The following is a 25,333-nucleotide window of genomic DNA, read 5'->3' on the forward strand; positions in this document are numbered from 1 at the left end:
TTCTCCCCCCCCCTTCTTCTTCTTCTTCTTCTTTTTTTTTTAAAGCTCATCCTTACCGCTTCCCTTTTCTAAGGGAAGCCTCTTGGTTTCAGATAAAATTCTACCAGAAAAGCTTGGAGGGCGGGCATATACACTGTTTGCGCTCTCATCTCCCCTAGGATTGATCAACCTACGAGAAGAGGAGAGTAGGCAGGGTCGAGAGGGGGCTCCCATCACAGATCTAAGGCGTGCTAAGGAGTGTAGGTGGGAGACTTAGTGTGATCCGTCAGCTGCTTTTGACCGTAAGTTTGGTCTCCACACTTAAAAGGGGGAAGGACAGACTGAAACAGGCCCGGGAAGGAGCTGGCCAGTGTGGGCTCACTTGTCCTCTCAGCTGGGAGGAAGAAAACCTCAATTTTTAGGAGGCGACCAGCCCTCCAGGGTTGCCGGCAGAGACCGGCCTATGGGGTGCTAACCGAATTCCCTAACTAGGCATTCACCCAACTGACTGTCCCCACTTCTGAGCTCTGCGACCTTTTGCTCCTAGTCTCAGACTTACGGCACCTAGAAATCGAATAAATATCAAATCCAGTGAATTCGCATGAGCACGGGACCGTATTTCAGGTACTCTGCGAAAAGCTGCCAATTCTTCCGTCCTCAGACGAGGGCAAAAAGTTCCAACACTCAAGAGATGTATAGTGCTTCCTTGCGTTCATTTAAAAAAACAGACAAGGAGGGCAGGGTGGTGGCACTCAGTAAAACCTGAAGCCTACGAGGCTGTTGGACGTGGGAAGGGTTTCCCTGAGCACCAGGGTGCCCGTGTGCCCGCGATCCAGGGCTGGCCGGGGCACCACTGCCAAGGTGCTCTCGCGCTCTCTCTCTTTCTCTCTCAAGAATTAAATAAAGAAAACTTAACATTTTAAAAAGGACACGGGCGCTGATTCTCACACAAGTGAGAAGGATTACTATCCATGGACTGAATCTCTTAAAAATGTGAGATCAATCTCTGATTACTAAGCTATATAAGAAAATTGAAGCGATAAATAGGAAAAAATAAGAAAACTGGGAACTGAGGAAGCTCAGGGACAACGGAGGGAGAGAGAAGAGTGGCTCCAGTGTGACAGTAAACAAAACGAGACAATTTAGCTTGTGGCTACATAGTTGGGTAAGTGCGAGATCACTATCAAGACTTTGCTGGAGGGGTTCTATCAACAGTCGAATTCCTAATGCCCATTAATTTGTAGTCAAGCAACCCCTTTCTGCCTGGAGAGGGGATGAGGTGGGGAGAAAAAAAGCTTGGGAAATAAAATTTTTCTAGATGGTGGGCTGCAAGAAATGCATCTTCCATTAGGGTTTGGGTTGAGGGTTTAGAATTTAGATCGACACTGCCGGACCTGAAACAAACCTTAGCTGAAGGTATTCTCCAATTGAGTTCCACCCAAGAAAATCTTCCAAGTCCCACCTCCCCTCCCCCAGCTCACCCTGGCCTTCCAGGAAACACAGAACCAGAGGCCCCTTTAGTTACCACAGCAACTGAAGTTAGCAGCCAAAGGAAAAAAGAATATGCCCTCGATAAAACAGAATACCAGTCATTTGTGTAATATCACATTCTTTAGTAGCCACATTAAAAAAATCTTACACAAGGACAATTCATTTGAATGATTATTGCACCTAATGGAAAGCATCCAAAATATTATCATTTCATCATGTAACCAATATAACAATGATTAAGATAGTTTGCTTTTTTCCCCCCCGTGTGCTGTCTTTGAGAGGAACTTGTGCCATATTTTATAGTTACAAGTTCAAGTGACATGTAGTCCTACCAAAACAACAAAATCATGTTCGACCGAAAAATATTGCATAGAGCTTCAACTTTTAAATTGAAATGAGTTAACAATTCAGGTCTTACTGGAACTTAGAAACGGATACCCCAACGGCCAGCGTTTTGATATGCGAAAGAGGAGAAAACAGCCTCACAACCAAAGTCTCTCAACAGACCTTTTTGGCCCCCTGCCTCTTAATCATCTTTAATTCTCGTTCTCTCCTAAAGTGTTCCCAGGGAAGGGCTTTGCTCTGACAGTCCATTATCAGCCTGTAGAGTGGGCCAGCCAAAGAGGACAATTACGGTGGAGCTTCCCCGCGGAGGCATTAACAAAGCGTATCAATAAAGAAGGCTGAGGAATGTCAACACACCTGCACGGAGTTTGTCATCTGTCACGTCTGTCTCCCATGCTGTCCAAGAACCAGTCTCCCACGCCCATCCAAGAAAGTCATTTAGTCCCCATTGTCTGAATATTAAGCATTCTTTCCCCTCAAACTCATGTACTCAGAGATGGCCTGCACCCACACACGTCCTCTTTCCGAGAATATTTGGCCCATACCTAATCTGGCCTCTTCTCGGAGTGCTCTCATGTTTTGTCTGTCTCCTTTGTACATATGTGTGTATTAAAACAAATCTGGGAGTGGAGGGGGTGGCATGGCAGTTAAAGGCACTAGATTCCCACATGACCAACCACGGTTCAAGTCCCAGACCTGGCGGCTTGCTTTCTCCCTTTCCCTTTCTCTCTCTCTATCTCTCTCTGGTCAAATTTAAAAATAAAATAAATGGAATTAAATAAACAATTCCTTTAACAATTTTGTTTATCGTCATCATCATTATTTTTATTTTGACCAGAGAGAGACGGAGAGAGAGAGACAGAAGGTGTGAAAGGAAATTGCCAGGTCCAGGACTCAAAACTTGGCCATGTGGGAGTCCAGCACCTTAACCCGCATGCCACCTGCTGGCCCCAATAAATAGTTCTTAAAAAAAAAAATCTGTACTGAGGGCAGCAGGTGGCATGGGGGTTAAGGTGCTGGACTCTCCCGTGGCTGACTTTATGGTTCAGGTCCTGGATCCGGCAGCTTGAAAGTCATGCCAGGCATGTGTCCAAAATCCTGAGAGGAAAATGGAGAAGGGATTGCAGTGTGGCTATCCTCCTTGGAGGAGAGTACTCACTTTCCCTCCCTCTCTCTCTCTCCAGTGAGTATATGTGCCCTATGGCAAAAACCAAACCAAACCAAAACCAAAACCAAAACCCTGTATGCCAGGGCCAGCAGATGGCATGTTGCTTAAGGTGCTGGACACCCACATGGTCGGTGGCGGTTTGACTCCTGGACCTGATGGCTTGCTTTTACGGTTTCCTTCTCTCTCTCCCTGTGTGTCTTTCCGGTGAGTGCCTGTGCTCTAAAACAAATTTTAAAATAACAATAATAAATCTCAATAATTCTTTTAAAACACTGTATGCCTTTTCTCTTCTCTCTTTAAAGTTTTTGTTAGGGGGTACATGCCTTTGCTGAATAGAGAGAATGAAAGTGAGAAGACCCCCCGCAGAGGATGATCACACTGAAGTCCGTTCTCCAGTTCTTCCCTCTCAGGATTTTGGGCACACGTGCTCACACGCCGTGTCCGTTGTGTTTCTCAAGCCACTGGGTCCAGACTCAATCCACGGAGTTGGCCATTGTGGGATCAGCTCATGAAATCACCAATCTACCAGCTGGCTCACCTGCTTTCTTTTTAATCTATTGTCGGTAATTTTCGGCAGAACCTGGGAGAGGGGAGGGAAACTTATTTTTTTATTTCTTTAAAAATGTATTTGTTTATTTCATTCCAGTTGTTATTATTATTATTATATTTTGGAGAGTTTTTGGCTAGGGCACGTGCACTCACCAGACAGAGAGAGACAGAGAGACAGAAAGCGAGAAATCACCCCCCAGGGGTGATGGTCATGCCGCAGTCTCCCTTCCTCCATTCTCCTCTCGGGATCTGGGGCATGCACGCACACACGCCCGGCATGAGTTCAAGCCACCGGGTTTGGAACTCGGACCACGGTCGACTACATGGGAGTCCAGCGACATGGCCATTACGCCAACTGCTGGTTCCAATTTTTTAAAAATTAATTATTTATTTAATTCCATTTGTTATTATTTTTCAATTTGACCAGAGAGAGACAGAGAGAGAGACAGAGAGAGAAAGGGAGAGGCAGAAAGCAAGACACCAGGTCTGGGCCTCAAACCAGAGTCGGCCATGTGGGAATCCAGTGCCCATAACCACCACGCCACCTGCTGGCCCCCAATTGTTACTATTAGTGTTAATTTGACCAGAGAGAGAGAAAAGGAAAGTCCAGGACTCAAACCGCCGTCAGCCATGTGGAAATCCAATGCCTTTCACCACCACGCCACCTGCTGGTCCCAAGGGGAGAGAGACTTCCTTCACCCCTCCCTTGCAGTTCGTACCAGGAAGGCTATGGTATCCCCTCCTTTCTCCTGAACACTTCTCCATTCTTTATCTTGACAGTTACTATTTGTCTCATGATGTCATTCTTGGTTCTAAATCACTGTGTTTTTTTCTTTCTCTCTTGTCCTAGCCTTAGAAAATTATCTTTTAAAATGTTTTGCAAGAGCAAATGGCACCAAAGTAAAAAGGGAGTCTGAGGTACTCCCTTCGTAGTTATTAGAGCAGACTACAAAGCAATGCAAACAGTATTTGCCTCAGTAATATTTGCCCAACATTTATTGAGCAAATATTGGGTTGTTGGAAAAGTCATGACACATTTTTGCATAGGAAAAATGAAGAAAAAATATGTCATGACTTTTCTGACAACCCAATAAATGAGTATGGCCAGGATTACACCTGTCCCCTAATAATTTGTGAAAAATTGTTAAGAAAAAAAGATAACAATGAAGGTCATGAAAGATGACTTGTAACAAGTAGATTATTTTTCCCTTGGTAAGAAAAAAGGGAGAAAGAAAAGAAGAGAGATCTGAGATCTGTTTTCTGACTAAACTCAATCTGAGAAAATTATCTTTAAAAATGCTAAACTAGGGGCCGGCAGGTGGCGTGGTGGTTAACGGTGCTGGACTCCTACATGGCCAACTGTGGTTTGAGCCCTGGACCTGGTGGCTTGCTTTCTCATTCCCCCCACTCTTTCTTTCACTCTGTCCCTCTCTGGTTAAATTAAAATAAGTAAATAAATAAAATTAAGTAAGATAATTAAAAAAAATGCTAAACTAGGGAGCTGGTAGATGGTTTGGCAGTTGAGGCCTTGGGACTCCCACATGGCTGATCATGGTTCGAGTCCTGGACCCGGTAGCTTGCTTTCACACTTTCCCTCTTTCTCCTGGTCAAAATAAAAAATAAAATTGAGTAATAAATAAAATTGAATAAATACTTTTGAATAAATAATTGAATAAATAAAATTGAATAAATAATTCTTAGGAAAAAATGCTAACCTAGGGCCAGCTAAGTGGCGTGATCCCAGATGGCCAAGTGTGAGGTTTGAGTCTCAGACCCGGTTCGTGGCTTGGAAAATATGCCAGGTGCATGTGCTTACTTGCCCAAAATCCCAAGAAGAGACTAGAGAAGTGACTGTGGCATGCCAGCCCTCCCTCCTCCCTTGAAGAGTGATTTCATACTTTCCCTCTGTCTCTCTTGGTCTCTCTGGAGAATGCACGTGCCCTATAGCAAAAACTAAAACACAACAACAACAAAAACTGGCTGGAGGTGACCGTCAGTGAGGGTTCTGCTTCTAGTGACATACAGTTTTTTAAAGGTTACAAGTGGAAGTCGAGTGAATATTAAAAATCTGTGAGTGTGCTGAACATTTTGAGACAACGCTCCCTGAGCAAATGGGACCAAACAGGCTCCTGTCATTCAGAAACCAGCTGAGTGCTGTCCTTGATCCCCGCGGCAACAGAAATGTCCACATTAGATAGTCCTCAATAGATAATAGTTTCTCAAGATACTTGTTTGTTGACCTAGCCTTGGTGGCAGGTGGTGGGCCCAGCTAAGACTCTGCGTTCCACAAGCTGAGACCACATGGAAGGCCAGAGTTTGACTCCCAGGCCAGTGCCAAGGCTGGGTGTCGTGGCAAGCACCTGTAATCCCAGTGACTCTGGAAGACTCAGCCAGGAGGATCAGGAGCTCCAGGCTGACTTGGGCACCATGGCAGACCCTGTCTGAAAGGAGCGTGGTATGGTGGCATTAACCTGTGGTCCCAGGTGAGAGGCTGAGGCAGGAGAACTGCGACAAAGGGAGACTCTGTCTTCAAACAGAACAAAACAAAGAGAAACTGCTTTTTTGTTTGTTTTGTTTTCTTTTTCAGAGGTTTTTGCCTTAGGGAGCATGGACTCACCTGAGAGAGACAGAGACAGAGACAGTGAGAGGGAACGTGAGAAATCATCCCCAGGAGAGGCCATGCCACAATCTTTTCTTCTCCACTCTCCTCCTGGGAACCTGGGCATACATGTGCACACACCTGATGTGAGTTTCAAGCCGCCGGGTCCAGGACTAGAACCAAGGTCGTCCATGTGAGAGTCCAGCAATGTAATGGCCATGTCTTCCGCTGGTGCCAGAAACTGCTTATCCATGTGTTTTGGGGAGAGCGTTCCGCTGACGAGGGGAGGAGGCCGCACTACATTCCAAGCCCTGCTCAGTCCTCCCACAGGGCTCTGGCTGTGGCGCAGGAGGGAGGAAGGAGCTAGGCCAGGCCAGCATGGCAGGGTGCCCTACGATGCATACCTCATACCTCGATGCATAGCTCCTGTCACTCGATCCCTGGTGAGAGCTGCTTCTATCTTTACCGAAAACAGGAGGAGGAAATGCGATGCGTAAATTTCAAAACGCAATAGGATGGGAAGGCGTGTTACGAAATTCACACTCAGAGTTTAAGGGCTGCTCAGAAGCAAGGGGATGAGCACAGTGTTGGTCCGCGGTCTCTTTATTCCAGGGCAGATCCCTGCAGAATGTAAATGTCAACCCTGGTTTACGGCTGCCTTGTCGGGAAGACGTTCACTAGAGTGGTAACCAGGGAAAGACAAGCAAGTCAGGCTGAACACTCTGGGAGTACAGGACTTGAACCACTGAGTAAAGAACGGCATTTCAAAGCACACACGCGAAAAGCCGTCGCAGGCCGGTTCTGTCGCCTGGTGGTTAAGGCAGTCGGATCCCATAGGGCCAACTGCTTGGTTTGAATTCTGGACTCAGCAACTTGGGAGACACTGTGGGTGTGTGCACGTGTGTGGCCGCAACCTTGACAGGAGGGAGATGAAGGAGAAGGGACTGTGGTGTCGTGGCATGACCATGTCCCCAAGGAGAGCTTTCTTCCCCCTCCTTTCTCTCTTCTCTCTGTTTCTAGCTGATAAGAACTTGCACCCACTAGCAAGAACAAAAGCTAGCGCCCACTCTAAAGGTGGCCCAAATTAATTCTAGTCTGCTTGCTTCTGTGATAGTCATCAAAATTGTGTTAAAGTATGTTTTTCCTTTAAGTTTCCTTCATCAGGAGAGGTATAGGTAGAGTTTGCTTTGACTCTGAAAACACTGTAGAAAATAAGTCCTCAGGGTGAAGACAGAAAGCAATCTGAGAAATGTTGATTTTCCTGTCTAAACTGGCTTTCAACTACTCATCACTCCCATTGATCCTGAAGGACCGAATCCCAGTTCCCACGCCCTGTCACTTGCTAAGAAGATCCTCCCTCCTCCAAACTCTTCTTCAAAAATTAATGCATCCCACACTAGTGCTAGAGAATTACCCTAAATCAAAACTGTAATCATTCAGTTTTTTTTTTTTTGGAGATTTTCACTGTAGGGCGCATGCGCTCGCCAGACAGACAGAGACATAGAGACAGAAAGCGAGAAATCACCCCCCAGGGGGGATGGTCACGCCGCAATCCCTTCTCCTCCATTCTCCTCTCGGGATCTTGGGCACGCACGCACACGCGCCCGGCGTGAGTTTTAAGCCACCGGGTCCGGGACACGAACCGCGGTCGACTACGTGGGAGTCCAGCGACATAGCCATTACGCTAACTGCTGGTTCCCATCATTCAGTTTTTACTCAAACGTCTCCAGTGACTATTGAACAAAAAAGTTCAAATGAGCACCATCCAATATAAATATAATGTGAGCCACTTAGGAAATTAAACATTTTCCAGAAGCCACAGTAAAAGAATTTTAAAATGGGTTAGTTTTAATATATTTTATTTAACCTAATATACCCCAAATTCTCATTTCAACATGTAATCAATATTTTTAAAAAATCATTGAGGTATTTTACCTTTTTTGGGACCAGCAGTTAGCATAATGGCTATGTCGCTGGACTCCCACGTAGTCGACCGCGGTTCGAATCCCGGACCCGGTGGCTTAAACTCACGCTGGGCGCGTGTGCGTGCGTGCCCAAGATCCCAAGAGGAGAATGGAGGAGAAGGGATTGTGGCGTGGCCACCCCCCCGGGGGGATGATTTCTCGTTTTCTGTCTCTCTGTCTTTCTGGCGTGCGCACGTGCCCTACAACAAAAACCTCTCTAAAAAAGAGATATTTGGGACCAGCAGTTAGCGTAATGGCTATGTCGCTGGACTCCCACGTAGTCGACCGCGGTTCGAATCCCGGACCCGGTGGCTTAAACTCACGCTGGGCGCGTGTGCGTGCGTGCCCAAGATCCCAAGAGGAGAATGGAGGAGAAGGGATTGTGGCGTGGCCATCCCCCCTGGGGGGTGATTTCCTGCTTTCTATCTCTCTGTCTCTCTCTGTCTGTCTGGCGAGCGCAAGCGCCCTATAGCAAAAAACCTCTCAAAAAAAAAAAAAAAGAGATATTTTACCTTTTTTGTACTAGCGTTCACAATACAATGTGTATTACATATTTGCAGGAATCTCAGTTTGGACACTGATTTTCTTTTTTTAAAAAAGAATTATTTATTCATTTTATTCTATTTGTTATTGTTACTTTTTAAACTGTATTTTACTTTATTCATTCATTTATTTTTTATTTTGATCAGAGAGGGACAGAGTGAGAGTGAGACAGAGAAAGTGAGAAAGCGAGCTGCCAGGTCCAGGACTCGAAACCACGTTGGCCATGTGGCAGTCTAGCCCTCAATCACCATGCCACCTGCCAGCCCCTATTATTACTTTTTAATTTAACCAGAGAGAGACAGAGAGAGGGAACATGAGAAAACAAGCCACCAGGTCTGGGACTGGAACTGCAGTCGGCCATGTGGGAGTCCAACACCTTAACCACCAAGCCACCTGCTGGCCCCAGACAAAACTATTTTACACTGCTTCAGTTTCTCCTCTCCCACTACTCTGGTTCAGTTTTTGTTTGTTTGTTTTGTTTTGTTTTGTTTTCTATAGGGTGCATGTGCTCGCTGGAAAAAGACAGTGAGATAGCACACCCTGGCCGAGTGGCCACCCTGAAATCCCTTTTCCTCCATTCTCCTCTCAGAAATCATATTTTGTATGCTATGATGTGCTTAGGGAATGAATGCAAATTAATTAATTAATTTTAAAAAGTTTCAGAAAATAAATAATAATAAAAAAGAAAAACAAAGAATTTGGGGCATGCACACATATGTGCATTCTCTCTTTTAAAGAGAGATTATTTTTGCTATAGGGCGTGTGCACTCGCTGGAGAGACAGAAAAAGAGAGACAGAAAGCAAGAAATCACCCTCAGTGGGGACGGCCATGTCACAATCCCTTTTCTGCTTGAGATTTTGGGCACACACGCACAATGCACCTCTGTGAGTTTTGAAGCCACCGGGTCCGGGACTTGAACCATGGTTGACCATGTACGAGTCCAGTGATGTACTCATTACACCATCTGCTGATCCCCCCACATCTTCATCATGTTTTTCAAACTGCTGGGCTGGGACTTGAATTGCACACACAGACACCTAGTGTGTTTTTCAATCTGCTGGATCTGGGACTTGAACCACACAGCCAGCCATGTGGAATCTTGCCACTTTAATCTTCACACCACTTGCTGACCCCAATATGAGGACTTTTAAGGTAGAGAGTTTATTTTACCTATCTCTTTATCTAGAGTGCCTAATAAATAAATGATCAGAAACCGTTTAATAGATAAATAAAACATGTCCAACGTATATTAGGATTGTTGATTTTTTTTTTTTTTGGAGGGGAGAGGCTTTTGCTTTGTGCTTGCCAAAAAGACAGAGAGAGACAGAGAGACAGAAAGCGAGAAATCACCCCCCAGGGGGGATGGCCACGCCACAATCCCTTCTCCTCCACTCTCCTCTCGGGATCTTGGGCACGCACGCACATGCATCCAGCGTGAGTTTAAGCTACCGGGTCCAGGACTTGAACCATGGTCAACTACATGGGAGTCCAATGACATAGCCATTACGCTAACTGCTGGTCCCAGGATTGTTGAATATTTATTTATTTATTTTAAAATTTTGATTGATTTATTTATTTTTTAGGTTTTTGCCATAGGGCATGTGTTTGCTGGAGATAGAGCAGAAAAGTGACAAATCACTCCCTAGGGCAGATGGCCATGCCACCATCTCTTCTGTTCAATTCTCTTCTTAGGAGTTTAGACACAAATGCACACGCACCTGGCGTGATTTTCAAACTGCCAGGGCTGAGGCTCAAACCACAATCGACCATGTGGGAGTCCAGCACCTTAACCACCATGTCACCACCTGCTGGCCCCAGGACTGTTGAATATTTAAATAAGTTATAAGCTAATTATAAAACACGAGTATAGAAAGGGAATGATTTATGTAAGTCTCAGAAATTTTTAAGTCTCTCGGATAAGTAAGTCCCTTAAGAAATATGCATGTATGGAGTATATACCCTTACTGGGATGGTCCAGTTTTCTTTATTTTCCAACCATTATTTCTTGATGTTCACGAGTATACTTAAAAATCGCAAATATGGGACCAGCAGATGGCATAGCACTTATGTTGCTGGACTCCCACATGGCTGATCGCGCGGTTCGAGTCCCAGACCCGGTGGCTTGAAGCTCATGCCGAGTGAGTGTGTGTGCATGCCCAAGATCCCAGGAGGAGAATGGCGGAGCAGGTACTGTGGTTTGGCTGTCCCCCCGGGGGGTTATTTCTTACTTTCCCTCTCACTGTCTCTGTCTCCCTCTCTTCAGCGATCGCATGTGCCCTAAGGCAAAAACCTCTACCGAAAAAAACAAAAATCACAAATATATGAACACCCTTGAACTTTTATTTATTTATTTGGGGGGGGGGGGTTGTTTATGGGTAGGGTGCGTGCACTTGCCAGAAAGACAGAGAGACAGAGAGACAGAAAGAGAGAAATCACTCCCCAGGGGGGATGGCTACACTGCAGTCCCTTCTCCACCATTCTCCTCTCAGGATCCTGGGCACACACACACACACACACATGCCTGGCGTGAATTTAATTAAGTCACCGGGTCCGGGAGGTGAACCGCGGTCAACTACATGAGATTTCAGCGACATAGCCAATACGCCAACTGCTGGTCCCGAACCTTTATTTTTAATTGGGAAAATGTAAAGCTTAATCAGCCTTTGCTTCCTTCAAACCATCTGTCTCTGAAGTTCTGTCTAATGGAACAGCCAAGCTCCCTACTTGACATTTTAAAGCTAAATTCTAGTTACAATGTATGACCTAAAAAGATGAAGTGGAGAGACCAGCAAGCGCAGTGGTGGTTCAGGCGCTAGATTCCCACAGGGCTGATGGCAGTTTGAATCCCGAACCTGGTGGCTTGTGTTCTCACTCACTCCCCTTCTCCATGCATCTCTTTGGTGAGTGTGTGTGTCCTGCAGCAAATTTAAAAATAATAATAATGATAAATAAATTAAATAAGTAATTATTTAAAGAAAGACAAAACAGAGATAAAGTAGAGGACTGGCCCTGTAGCACAGTGGGCAGGCACAGTGCATCAGGAGCCAGATGTCACATGGCCAACAGTTCGAGTCCTGTCTGGTGGCCTGGAAAGCATACTGGGTCTACGTGCGTGTGTGCCCAGGGTCCTCACAGGATAGAGAAATGGAGGAGGTTGGAGCGGGTGCTACGGCAACCTACTGAGGATGGTTTCTCTCTTTCTCCCCCAGTCTCTTTTTGGCAAATAAATGCTCTCATGGCAATTAAAAATTAATAAATAGGGGCTGGCAGGTGGCACGGTGGTTAAGGTGCTGAACTCCCACATGGCTGACCGCGGATTGAGTCCCAGACCGGGTGGCTTTGGTGCTGAACTCCCACATGGCTGACCGCGGATCACGTCCCTGACCAGGTGGCTTGCTTCCTCACTTTCCCTTTTTCTCTTTCTCTCTGTCTCTCTTTGGTCAAATTAAATACTAATAATAAATAAAATAAAATAAATAATTCTTTAAAAGTCAATAAATAAATAAACTAAAAAAGATTGAGTCTACCTTACAAGAGCATCATGTACACTACACTTATTGTTAATAATCGTAATGTCAAGCACAGCCTCATGGTCTAGTGGTTAAGGAGCCCAAGTCCCACTGCCTCACCGCTGTTCAAATCCCGCCCTGGTGACTTGAAGACCATGCCTGGCACATGTGAATGCGTGGCCTAAATCCGGACAGCATGGAGAGATGGAGAGGCTTTGGCATGATCACGCCCCTCTGTGGGGTGCTTTCTCCCTCTCTCCCTGTCTTTTTCTCTGGTGAACACACATGCCCTCTGTGAATCAAAAAAATCAATATGTCAGAATAGCCCTAGACAACATCTAGGCAGATAAGCAGGTCATTGTAGGTTGCCAGGGGAAAACCCGAGGAAAAGGAAGGACCGGTTACAGAGAGGAGGAAGCGAGCCTCTGTCATAACTCCAGGGCAGAGCCCCCGCCTTGTACAATACGTGCCCGCAGGGCAGCCGCGCTCTGCCCGCCCCACCCCAACAGCCCAGACTCATTCGGAAAACCGAGCAGCGGAGAAGCATCTTCGGGTTTATATTTAGACTGTTCTGTGCTTTCAGAATTGGTGTGCTTCGGGAACTAGAGACAAGGTGACTGTCCCTCCTTGCAGGGCATCTCGGTGCTTCCCTGAAACGAGCTCCGCCCTAAAACGGAAGCCGCCGCTTTGACACCCCCTGGTACTGCTCTCAGCTGCCCGCTACCTTGGGCGGGGTTGGCCCGCTGTTCTCCTTACTCACTGTATAGGCGTTTAGCACCCAGCAGGATGCAAGGGGTGCATGAGACATCTGAGGCTCTGCGATTGCTCTAGCTGCTTCCTCTTGCCGTCAAGGCTCGGAAGAGTAAGAAGTGAAGGTGGTGTTTACAATTTACTGTAGCTGATGAAGCAAAGCGCTGGAAGGCGGAAGAGCAAAATCAGAGGCCCAGCTCTGGACCGTGAACTACAGTTGAGACATCTGAATGAGTCATTTAATTTTTCCATACCTCAATTTTGGTATTTTTGTAAGTTTTTTTTTTTAAAAAATCATTTTATTTAACTTTATTTACTTATTTATTTTAATTTGATCAGAGAGAATGAGAGTGAGAGAGAAAGAGGAAAAATGAGAAAGCAAGCCGCCACGTCTAGGACTTGAACCACAGTCTGCCATGTGGGAGTCTAGCACCCTTAACCACCACGTTACCTGCCAGCCTCGATTTTTCTTTTCTTTTTTTTAAGGCTTTTGCCTTAGGGTGTGGGCACTTGCTAGAGAGACAGCAAGTGCCCACAGCCCTAGGGGAGATGGCCACCTCATAATCCCTTTCCTCCATTCTCCTCCGGGGATCTTGGGCATGCACACACATGTGCCCAGTGTGACTTTCAAGCCTCCGGTCCGAGACTCGAACCACAATCGTAGTCCAATACGTAACCGCTCCGTAACCACTAGGCCATCTGCTGGCCCAGTCAACCTCAGTACTTCGATTGGAGGTCACAATACCCATTTCACAGAATTACTGGAAAATTGATGCCCATTTCCAGAATTACTGGAACAATCACAATGAAATCGCATAGGCCAGATCATGGCCAGGTGATTTGGGCAGCCAGATCCCACACAGGTGAACCTCGTGAGTGGAGCCCTGACCCCACAGCTTGGGGAACATGCTGCGTACGTGAGCATGTGTGCCCAAAGTCCTGGTGGGTGAAGAGGAGGAGGAGAGGTGACTGTGGCATGGCCATGACCAGTTGGAGGTGCTTTCTCTCTCTTGCTCTTCATCTCTTTGCATCTCTCTCTGGTGAGCATATGTGCCCTCTGGCAAGTGAAAAAGAAATTAACTTATATAACGCAAGTGAAAAAAAAAATCTGACAAACTTCATAGCTCTAGCAAACATTCATTCATTTAGTCAGTTTTTTTTTTTTTTTGAGAGATTTTTGCTATAGGGCGTGTGCTCGCCAGAGAGACAGAGAGACAGAAAGCGAGAAATCACCCCCCAGGAGGGATGGCCACACCGCAATCCCTTCTCCTCCATTCTCCTCTCTGGATCCTGGGCAGGCACAGACACGCACTCGGTGTGAGTATAAGTCACTGGGACCAGGACACGAACCGCGGTAGATCGACTACAGGGTAGTACACCGACACAGCCATTACACTGACTGCTAGTCCCTAATTAGTTATTTTTAGTATTTTAGTTTTGTTAGAACTGTGGCATGGGGCTGGCAGGTGGCATGGTGGTTAAGGGTGCTGGACTCCCACATGGCTGACTGCGGTTTGAGTCCTGTACCTGGCGGCTTGCTTTTTCACTTTCTCTCCCTCCCTCTCTCTCACTCTATCCCTCTCTGGTCAAGTTAAAATAAATAAATAAATGGCTAAATAAAGTTAAATAAAATAATTCTTAAAAAGATAAAGCAACTGTGGCATGCTCTTGCCATAGATGATGTGCAAAAGAGAAAGTGAAGAATCACATCCCAGGGGGATGGCCACACCAAGACCCTTTCTCTGCCATCCAGTCCTCTCGGGATTTGGGGCATACACACACATAGACAGTCAGCCACGTGAGAGCCAGCCACCTAGCTACGACATCACCTGCTGGCCCCATTTAGTCAGTTATTTATGCATTGAAACTTTCTTCTAACATTTTAAATTAATTTCATTTGTAATTATTACTATTTTTAAATTTGCTATATGGCACACACACTTACCAGAAAGAAAGGAAAGTGAGAAAGCAAGCTTCCAAGTCCAGGACTCAGACCGCAGTCAGCCATGTGGGAGTCCAGTGCCTTAATCGCCACACCACCTGCTAGTGCTATTTATGCATTTGTCATCAATTATTATTAAATACCTGCTACCCACTTTATGCTCGGCACAGTGCAAAGTACACGCTATACAGATGTCACTAAGATAGTCTCTCCCTTCATAGAGCTTACTTTTTTTTTTTTTTAAGGTTTTGCCGTAGGGTACATGAGCTCGCTTGAGAAAGGCTGAAAAGATAGCAAGAGAGGGACAGGGAGAAGCATCTCCCAGGGGGGCATGGTCACACCCCAGTCCCTTCTGCTCTGTGTCTGCATCTCCCAGGGGGGCATGGTCACACCACAATCCCTTCCGCTCCGTGTCTGCATCTCCCAGGGGGGCATGGTCACACCACAATCCCTTCCGCTCCGTGTCTGCATCCTGTCGGGACTCAGGGCAATCGCGCACACATGCCCGCTGTGTTTTCCAAGCTGCCGAGGCTGGACTTCAAACAACGGTCGGCCACGTGGGATCTGGTTCCCTTAGCCACTAGGCTATGATGAGGCTGGCCCTGTGTTATACGTTTATTTATTTATTTATTTATTTATTTATTTATTGGAGAGGTTTTTGCTATAGGGCGCGTGCGCTCGCCAGACAGACAGAGAGAGACATAGAGACAGAAAGTGAGAAATCACCCCCCAGGGGGATGGCCACACCGCAATCCCTTCTCCTCCATTCTCCTCTCGGGATCTTGGGCACGCACACACATGCGCCTGCTGTGAGTTTTACGCCACCGGGTCCGGGATGCGAACTGCGGTCGACTACGTGGGAGTCCAGCGACATAGCCATTACTCTAACTGCTGGTTCCCTATTATACGTTTATTGCCACAATTTTTTTTTTTTTTTTTTTTTTTGAAAAGAAAAGAAAAGGAAAAACTAATGGCCTTTGCCTTGCTAGAGCTGCGGACTTGCTCGGCAGACCAGGCACTCCTCTCCTCTCTCTCCTCTCTCCCTTCGGGAATGGAAATGCCTGTTCTAAGTCCGTCCCCTCAGTACACCTTGGGAGCCCATAACTTAAATGGTGTTCCAGGCTCAGAGTCAGAAAGAGTTTCGGCTCATGATGAATCGTGTCTTAAGTCTCACTTGCACTTGAATTTTTTTTTTTTCAGTTTTTTTTTGCTCGCCAGAAAGACAGAGACAGAGACAGAGACAGAAAGTGGGAAATCACCCCCCAGGGGGGATGGCCACACCGTAATCCTTTCTCTTCCATTCTCCTCCCGGGATCTCGGGCACGCACACACATGCGCCCGACGTAAATTTTAAGCCACTGCGTCGGGGCCATGAACCGCGGTGGACCACGTGGGAGTCCAGTGACATAGCCCTTACGCTAACTGCTGGTCCCTCACACTTGATTTCCATGATATCTAGATAAGATTTAGGATTTGGATTGACTCTAGAATGAGTTAAGACTTTGGGGGCTGCTAGGATGGAGGTGGGTATATTTTACAAGTGAGAAAGACACAGCACTGGGGGGCCCAGAGGGCAAAGTATTGTGGACTGAATTGTGCTCACCTAAAATTCACCTATTGACGCCCAAATTCCTGGTACCTTAGATGTGACTGTATTTGCAGATAAGCCTTTTACAGAGGTCATCGAGGTTAAATGAGGTCATACGGGTGGGGCCCTAACCCAGTACAACTGTGTCCTTAGGAGAAGAAAAGGCACGAGGCATGCGTGCACTCAGAAAAAGGCCTTGTGAGGACGGAGGGAGGAGCCAGCTGGCTGCCCAGTCAAGAAGAGAGGTCTCAGGGGAACCAGTCGGGCCAGCGCCTTGCTCCCAGTCGCAGTCGGGCCAGGGCCTTGCTCGCAGACTTCGACTCTCCCAAACCACGAGTAAACAAATCCTGTCGTTTAAGTCACCTGTCTGTAGTATTCTGTTATGGCAACTTTAGCAGACTCATACAACAGAAATAAACAAATATTTAATATCAAATAATGACAAGGGAGCACTTTACAGAATAATGTAGCAAGGTAAGGTGATGGGGGGGTTGAATTATTTAAGATAGGGTGGTCAGGTTTGCTTTCTCAGCAGAGGTGACATTTGAACAAAACTAAATCATAGGAAGGCGCTAGCCCGCGTAGCTGTGACATCAGCGTTTCAAACAGAAGGCATTTCAGATGCAAGACACCAAGAGGAGGATTCGTGCTTGGCTTGGCGTCAAAGACTGCTTTGGCAGGAGTGGGCGGCGCAGGGGCAGAGCGGGAGGAGAACCTATGCTGTAAAAGCCAGCTAGGCAGCTGATCACACAGCATCGGAAGCAGTGCTGAAGGTCCTCAACGTATTTTAAATGGGACAGAAAGCGAGAAAGCTACAAAGCTATTTTAGGCTTTCTAGTAGAGGTATAGCATTTTCTTTTTTTTTGTATTTATTTATTTAGTAGAAACAGATCCATTTTTTCGCCTGCGTAGGCAGGTTTGGTGACATATTTAGAGAGTCACCACCCTGCATTTTAGTGCTCTCTTCTCATCTGCTCTTCTGTTTTCCATGTGCTTTTCAGGCCCTCCTGGATGCCCAAATCTGTTTTCTAATTATTATTTTTAAAAAATTATTTGTTATTTTAAAATTTGACCAGAGAGAGACAGAGGGAAAGTGAGAAAGCAAGCCACCAGGCCAGGACTTAAACCGTGGTCAGCCATGTGGGAGTCCAGGGCCTCAGCCACCACGCCACCTGCCAGCCCCAAGAAGAAGGTTTTTTTAGAACTTATGCTGGTGATTGTCTGCTTTGTTTTTTTCTGGAAATGTCTGTCTCTAACTTTGTTATTTGGAGGATATTGTTGTTCGGTATAGGTTCTAGTTTGGTAGTTATTATTTTTTTCCCTTTTCACCTCACTTTTCTACTTTCTTTTGTGAGGGTTCTGTGACTGTAATCGTGGATAATGTCCATTTGGTTATGGCTGCGTTATAAAGTTTCTCTCTCCTTGGTTTTCAGTGATAATGAACTAAGGTGTAGTTTGTCCTGGATTTACCTGACATGTTTCAGTAGTGTAGGCTTAACGTAAAATTGTACTTTTATTATTTTATTTTAGAGAGAGATTTTTGCTATAGGCTTGTGAGCTCACTAGAGAGAGACATAGAGATAGAAAGTGAGAAATCACCCCCCGGGGGGATGGCCGGGCCACAATCCCTTCTCCTGCATTCTCCTCTTGGGATCTAGGGCACGCGCACACACACACACACACACACACACACACACACGTGCACCCGGCGTGAGGTTTAAGCTGCTGGGTCTGGGACTTGAACCATGGTCGCCTGCATGGGAGTCCAGCAATGTACCCATTATGCCAACTGCTGACCCCTGTTTCTTTCTTCCTTTTCTTTTCTTTTCTTTTTTTTTTTTTTTAAATAATTACTTTATTTAGGGACCAGCAGATGGTTGGTGTGGTGGTTGAAGGCGCTGGACTCCAACTTGGCTGATCACGGTTTGAGTCTTGGACCTGGTGGCTTGCTTTTTCACTTTCCCTCTCTCTCTGTCTCTTACTCTGTCCCTCTCTGGTCAAATTAAAATAAGTAAATAAATAAATGAAGTTAAATAAAATACTTCTTTTAAAAAAAGACTGTTAAAAGTGCTTGTCTCTTCGGGCTGGCAAATGGTGTGGTGGTTAAAGGGAATGGATTATTTATTTATTTGTTTGTTTTTCAAGTAATTGTTTTATTTAACTTTATTTATTTATTTACTTATTTTAATTTGTCCAGAAAGAAATGGACCAAGAGAGAGAGATGGACTCTACGCTGCAATCCTCCAGGCTCCATTGCTTTTTGCCATAGTGGGCACCACCATGCCATTTTTTTTTTAAATAATTCTTTTTTATTTAACTTTATTTATTATTATTATTTTCCAGTTTGATCAGAGAGAGACGGAGAGAGTGAGAGAAAGTGACAAAGCACGCACCAAGTCCAGGGACTCGAACCAAGGCAGACATGTGGGAGTCTAGCATCATTAACCACTACACCACCCGCCAACCCTGCCCTGTTGGTTTTTTAAAAAGCATTTGCCATTGAATGGAGAAAACACTGAAGGAGGTGCAATGGAATTGCACATGGAAGGCGCCGGAATTCCACATGGCTGACCATGGTTTGAGTCCTAGACCTGGTGGCTTGTTTTATTGTTTTCCCTTTCTGTCTCTCTCTGGTCAAATTAGGAAAGGATAATAAAGGCCCACCGCCCGGCCATTGGCGGAAGGAGTGGTGGGGTCTATCCACTCAACTCCGCTAAGGCTGTAGGCACCCAGCACACGCCCTTTCCGCAGAGAAGATGAAGAGGAAGGTCGGCTGACGGGGCGGCCAAGGAAGAGCCCAAGGGGAGATCAGCGAGGTTGTAGGCTAAACCTGCTCCTGCAAAAGCAGAGATGACGCCAGAGAAGGCGGCAGGGAAGGATACATCTGCAGACAAAAGAGGGCAAACAAAAGGGAAAAGGGGAGCAAGGGGGAAACAGGCTGACGTGGCCAATGGAGACACTAAAGATTTACCTGCAGAAAGTGGAGAAACTGAAAGTGAGGAGATCCACCCTCTGAGGAAGCAGGTGAGAAAGAAGCCCGGTCTGAGTAATGTCATGTCCCATGTCTTACCATTGGCCCCTGTCTCCCTTGTTCAATCCAGAGAATATTTTTACCAACTATTTTGTAAATGTGTTTTTTAGTAGCTCTAGAAACATTTTTAAGAAGGAGAGAATCCCACTTCATCCCATTTTGTAAGTGTAAATGCTTTTTTTTAACGCGGTAAAGTCATTTACTGGCTGTTTATTTTTCAGTACAACCAAAGATAGCGGGATATTGACTTGGAGCAGCTTTGACTCTCTTGCGTGTCAGCTTAACATTCCACAGGTGGGGGCGGGCGGGTAGATTTTACGTCCTAAATACAAGGCATCCTAAATGGCAGTTTGGAGTCACAGTCATGCATTTAATGTGTCTTGAATATTTTAAGTTACTTTATTGTTTTTTAGTAGCACTGTTTCCTAAAGAAAACCACTCTGTCGCTCTCCCTGTCAGAATTGTGTGCACTCTGTAACATCTCTGGTCGTGGTGGTCCAGTTTTCCTAATCATCTTCTTAATGTGCTGTGAAAGATTGGAAATTTGAAGTATGTAGTGTGCATGATACTAAATTGTGATTTGGTGGGACTTACGTAACAGCTTTCAACATGTGAAGACAGTGGTTCTTGATATCCTCTTAAGGAAAATTTGCCTACAAATTTGAAGCTGGAATGTCACTGGAATAACTTAAAAGGAATCATGACACTTGGCCTTTAAAATTTTTGGTATGTATATTAAGAATTGGGTACAAACCGAAATGTTTGTACTGATCCTCGACACAGCCAATAAATCTCAATTACAAAATAATGTCTTAAAGCACGTGGTTTAAGCCCTGGTATAAAGTTGAATTTTCATAAATTCAAAATAACAGTAACAAATGGAGTTTAATAAATAAGTAACTTTTTTTGGGAGAGGTTTTTGCTATAGAGTGCATGCGCCCTCCAGAGAGACATAGAGACAGAAAGCGAGAAATCACCCCCCGGGGGGATGGCCACGCCGCAATCCCTTCTTCTCCATTCTCCTCTCGGGATCTTGGACATGCATGCACATGCGCCTGGCATGAGTTTAAGCCAGCGGGTCCAGGATTTGAAATGCGGTTGACTACATGGGAGTTCAGCGACATAACCATCACACCAACTGCTGGTCCCTATAAAGAATTATTTTTTAAAAATTGTTTTAAAGAATTATTTCATTTCACTTATTTATTTATTTGATTTTCTCTATTTTAATTTGACCAGAGAGGGGGCAAGGGGGAGAGAGAGAGATAGAGAGAGAGAGAGAGAGCGAGCGTGTAAACCTCCCAGGTAAGCTTGCACATGAACTATGGTCAGCCATGTGAGAGTCCAGCACCCTTAACCACCACACCACCTGCCAGCCCAAATAATTCTTTAAAACAAACAAAAAAAAGGCTTCGGAAAGCGTTTACTCCTTTTCCCCCATCTATCTCCCACCACGTGGAGACATGGTGCTCATCCTCTTGAGAAGAAACAACCAGCAAAGGACATCTTGGTTGGAAACAGAAACCTCAATGGACACCAGATTTGCCGGTGCCTTGATCTTGAACTACTCAGCCTTCGGGACTGTGAGAGCAACGTTCTAGCATTTATAAATGACCCAGTCTGATACTTCGTCATAGGAGCACAGGCAGACTGAGACAGAGGAAGAGCAGAAGCATAGAGGCCAGTTAGGAGGGTACTGGTCCAGGTGAGGAATGACAGGCGCTTAGACAGGATGGTACTGAGTCGTTGGATTTAAAATACACACCACACACACACACACACACACCAACACACACCCCATCTATCTATACCTGACTCGGCACACAGTATTTTAATCATTATAGATTTATAATACATTTTCCAATAGTAAAAATCCTCCCTCATAACTGTTTTTTTCTTTTTTTTAACATAACTGTTCTTCTATTACTACCTTATAGAGATTCCCTTAGAAATGGATATCACCTTTTAAAAACAATTTACCTGGTAATGTAATAAATTTCTAGTTCTAATCCATCCTTGTATTTCTGGCATAAAGTTTACTTGGTCATAGGACCAGCAGGTGGCATGGTGGTTAAGGTGCTGGGCTTCCACATGGCCGACCACAGTTTGAGTCTGAGACGTGGAGGTTTGCTTTCCCGTGCTTGCTCTCTCTCTCTCTCTCTTTCTCTCTCTTTCTCTCTCTCTCCCCCTCCTTCCCTCTCATTAAATTAAATATTAATCAACTAATTAATCTAATTAGGATTGTTTTGTAATTTACTTGGCCATAATACTACTAGCTTTACTTTGATAATATTTTTATAATTGTTGCATCTATTCTTAGAAATGAGAGTGACCAATAGGTGAGTTTTTTTTTAAATGCTGGAGGGTATATGCACTCACCAAAGAGAAACAGAGAGAGAATGAGAGGAGAAAGCACCTGCTATGGGGCATGGTCATTCTGCAATCCCTTTTCCTCTATTTCTCCTTCCTTTTGGGATTTTGGTAATGCACACACATGCACCCGATGTGTTTCTCAAGCTATCAGGCTCAGGTTTTGAATAGTGTGGTCATGTGATCTATGTGGGATTCAGCTGCCTTATCTACCAGGCCACAGGGCCATCTCAGAGTCTTTGAAATATCAGATTTGTGAAGTTGCACTTACCGTGTCTTCTAATTTCTAAACTCTGTGAGAAATGAGGAAAAATAAGTGAAAATTTGAGGAAAAATAACTCAAAAGAAAAAGAAAAGAAGCCAACAACTCTAGGCAATCTGCCAAATGGTTGATCAACAACAATGTGACAACTTAATGACAATTATAAATGTAGGAGACTTTACCATCTTTTATCAATTTCTTTGCCTTTTTAGCCTCTTCCTTGTTCCCAGTTTTCGGAGGGGAAAGGATGAAGACTGCATGGGTAAATTCTTAGGAGAACAGCATCAGAAGCAAAAACTATATCTCCCAGTGACTTGTCAGAATCCCACCATGCAGAACTGCACATAGCCAAGAGACCAACATATCAGAGGGAAAAATGGCAGGGAAGAGAGAAGTCTGCTTAAGTAATGGTTAAGGCGCTGGACTCTCACATGACTGACTGTGGTTTGAATCCTGGACCTGGCAGCTTGCTGTCTCACTTCCCCTCTCTCTCTAGTCAAGTTAAATAATAAATAAATAAATAAATGAAATGAAATAATTCTTTAAAAATGAGGCGGGGGCATTGGCACAGCAGTAACACGCTGCACTCTGTGGGGCAGTCCCACAGGGAGGGCTTCCACATCAAGTCCAGAGACCTCGCTGGCTGTGCCCGGCACGACCGCGCCCAAGATGGGCCTGGCTGAAGGCTGGGAGTGGACTGCAGCACCGCCGTCTCTCAGTCTGTCTTCCTCTCGTACCCACGGTGGGGGTGAATAAGACTTAGGGCAAGCCAGGGCTGTGGTGGTTAAGGCGGCTGGATCCCACATGGCCAACTGCACAGTTCGAGCCCTGGACTTGGCGACTTGAAAAACACGCCCAGAGTGAGTGTGTGTGTGTGTGTGTGTGTGTGTGCATTCCCGAATCCCAAAAGGAAGGAGTGATGGAGGAAAAGGGATTGCGGTGTGACCATCTCTCATGGGGGTGGGCTTTCTCACTCTCCCAGCTCTGGTGAGCACACATGCCCTCTGGAAAATAAAATTTTAAAAATAAAAACGATTAAAAAGATATGGTTTCTACCTTAAAGTTCATGGTGGCGAAGGGGATGGAAAGAGACATGTAGACACATGACATTTTTGTAAACTATAGACATTATTGCTTAGGTTTGCAGAACGAGCATACACGGCGTTCCCATGGGTCTCCCTAGCCCCATTGTCAACGTCTGGCATTACTGTGGCCCGGCCCCGACGGATGAGCTAACACCAACTCGTGATTAACATGGTTCATCTGTTAGGCTCCCTCTTTGTGTCACATGTCCTATGGGTCTCATGAAATGCAGTCATGTGTCCACCATTACAGTGTCACACAGGACAGCTTCCCTGCCCTAAATGTCTGTGCTCCGCCCTCCCCGCTCTCCTCCCTCAGCCCCTGGCGACCATCGACCTCTTTAGCCTCCAGTTTCACCTTTCCCACAAGGTCACATAGCTGGGATCGTACAGTATGAAGCTTTTTTCAGATTGATTTCTTTTAGTTAGAATATGTATTTAATGTTCCATGTCTTTTTTTGTTTTTGGAGAGGTTTTTGCTATAGGGCGCACACCAGACACACACACAGAATCAGATCATCAAAAATATTCGATTATTTTACAGAGATCTTTGCTATAGGGCATGCGCACTTAACAGAGAGACAGGGACAGACTCCGGGCGTGAGTTTAAGCCCCCAGGTCTGGGACTTGAACCGCGGTTGACTGTATGGGAATCCAGCAACATAGCCATTACACTAACTGCTGGTCCCATGTCTTTTTTTTTTTTTTTCAAGAGAGATTTTTCCTATAGGTCATGTGTGCTCACAGGAGAGACAGAGAGACAGAAAGCGAGAAATCACCTGCCGAGGGATGGCCATGCTGCAATCCCTTCTCCTTCATTCTCTTGTCAGGGATTTTGGGCATGTACGCATATGCACCCGGGGTGAGTTTTAAGCCACCAGGTCCAGGACTCGAACTGTGGTGGGCTACAGGGGAGTCCACTGACATAGCCATTACATCATCTGCCCCCCCCCTTAGGACCCTTGTCAGGATCCCCTTGTCTCAGCAACCCAGGTGGGACTATAGGCACGGGATACCACGCCCGGCTCCTCCATGTCTTTTTGGGCCTTGATAACTCATTTCTTTTTATCTCCTGTTAATATTCTATTATAAGGACATACTATAGTCTGCTGGTCCACTTACCTAGTGAAGGACGTCTTGTTCGTTTCCAAGTTTTAGCAATTATGAGTAAAGTTACTATAAATATCTGTGTGCAGGCTTTTGTGTGGAGGAGGGAGGATTTGTTTCAACTCATTTGAATAAATACCAAGGAGCGTTGTCAATGCTGAATTCCTCCCAAGTGCCAATAGGGAACACAAACCTTTGTTTATCTGAGCCCAAGCGTACCTAGCAGGGCCCGAAAACTATAAATGTCCTTCACTCTCTGTAGCCATGAGCTGGACAGCCAGCCGCACTTACAGTACAGGAAGGGCTGCTCCGTGATAGCAGCTGGGCTGGGCTGACTCACATCCCCCCTTTCAAAACCCCTGAGCATATGCCGATCTGTGGCCACTTGGATTTTTTTTTTTTTCTTTCTTTCTTTCTTTTTAAATTTGCCTGAGGGAGCATGCGTGCCTGGGGAGAAGGAGAGAGCGAGAGCGAGAGCGAGAAAGCTCTCCCTATGGAGCACGATCACGCCATTCCCCTCCATTGCTCCCTCCTTTTAGAACTTCGGGCATGAATCTTGGACACGCACGCCCATGTGCCTGGCGTGTTTCTCAAACCACTGGGGGCCAGGACTCCAACCACACAGTCAGCCATGCAGGATCCAGCTGCCGTAACCACTAGGATGTGGGCTGGGCCTGCGGCCACGTTCAATACTGTTTTCATAATGAACCGTCTACGCACTTTTAGCAAGGCTCTTCTCTAATTTTGGACTCTCCAGCCCAGCAAGGCCTAGCTCTTCAGAACAGACTCCAGGTCTCTAGGCATGGCAAGACTATTGAAGTTCCCGGGTGGTGTTTATTAACATGGGGTTCTAAAATGGACCAGGCAAATGCACAAATCTCCTAAAAATGGATGCAAATGTTTTTCAGTGTACTTTTTTGCGGTGGGGGTGGGGGGCCGCACTCTTATCACAGTCTCAGAAAGGAAAGAAGGGCCTAGAAACAGCCAAGGGGCGGGCGAGCACTGGGAGTGGAGGCAAGAGAGGGCAGTCTGCCTCCCTGGCCCGTGGAGGGG

General features: G+C 45.7%; 1 pseudogene; it reads left to right on the forward strand.

The window, feature by feature from the left end:
- The first annotated feature begins 10,814 nt into the window (after positions 1-10,814).
- LOC106734691 (non-histone chromosomal protein HMG-14 pseudogene) lies at positions 10,815-19,501 on the forward strand (annotated as a pseudogene).
- The last annotated feature ends 5,832 nt before the right edge of the window (positions 19,502-25,333 follow it).

This window comes from Tupaia chinensis, unplaced genomic scaffold (genome assembly GCF_000334495.1).
Source record: "Tupaia chinensis unplaced genomic scaffold, TupChi_1.0 Scaffold000183_1, whole genome shotgun sequence".
NCBI lineage: Eukaryota > Metazoa > Chordata > Mammalia > Scandentia > Tupaiidae > Tupaia > Tupaia belangeri.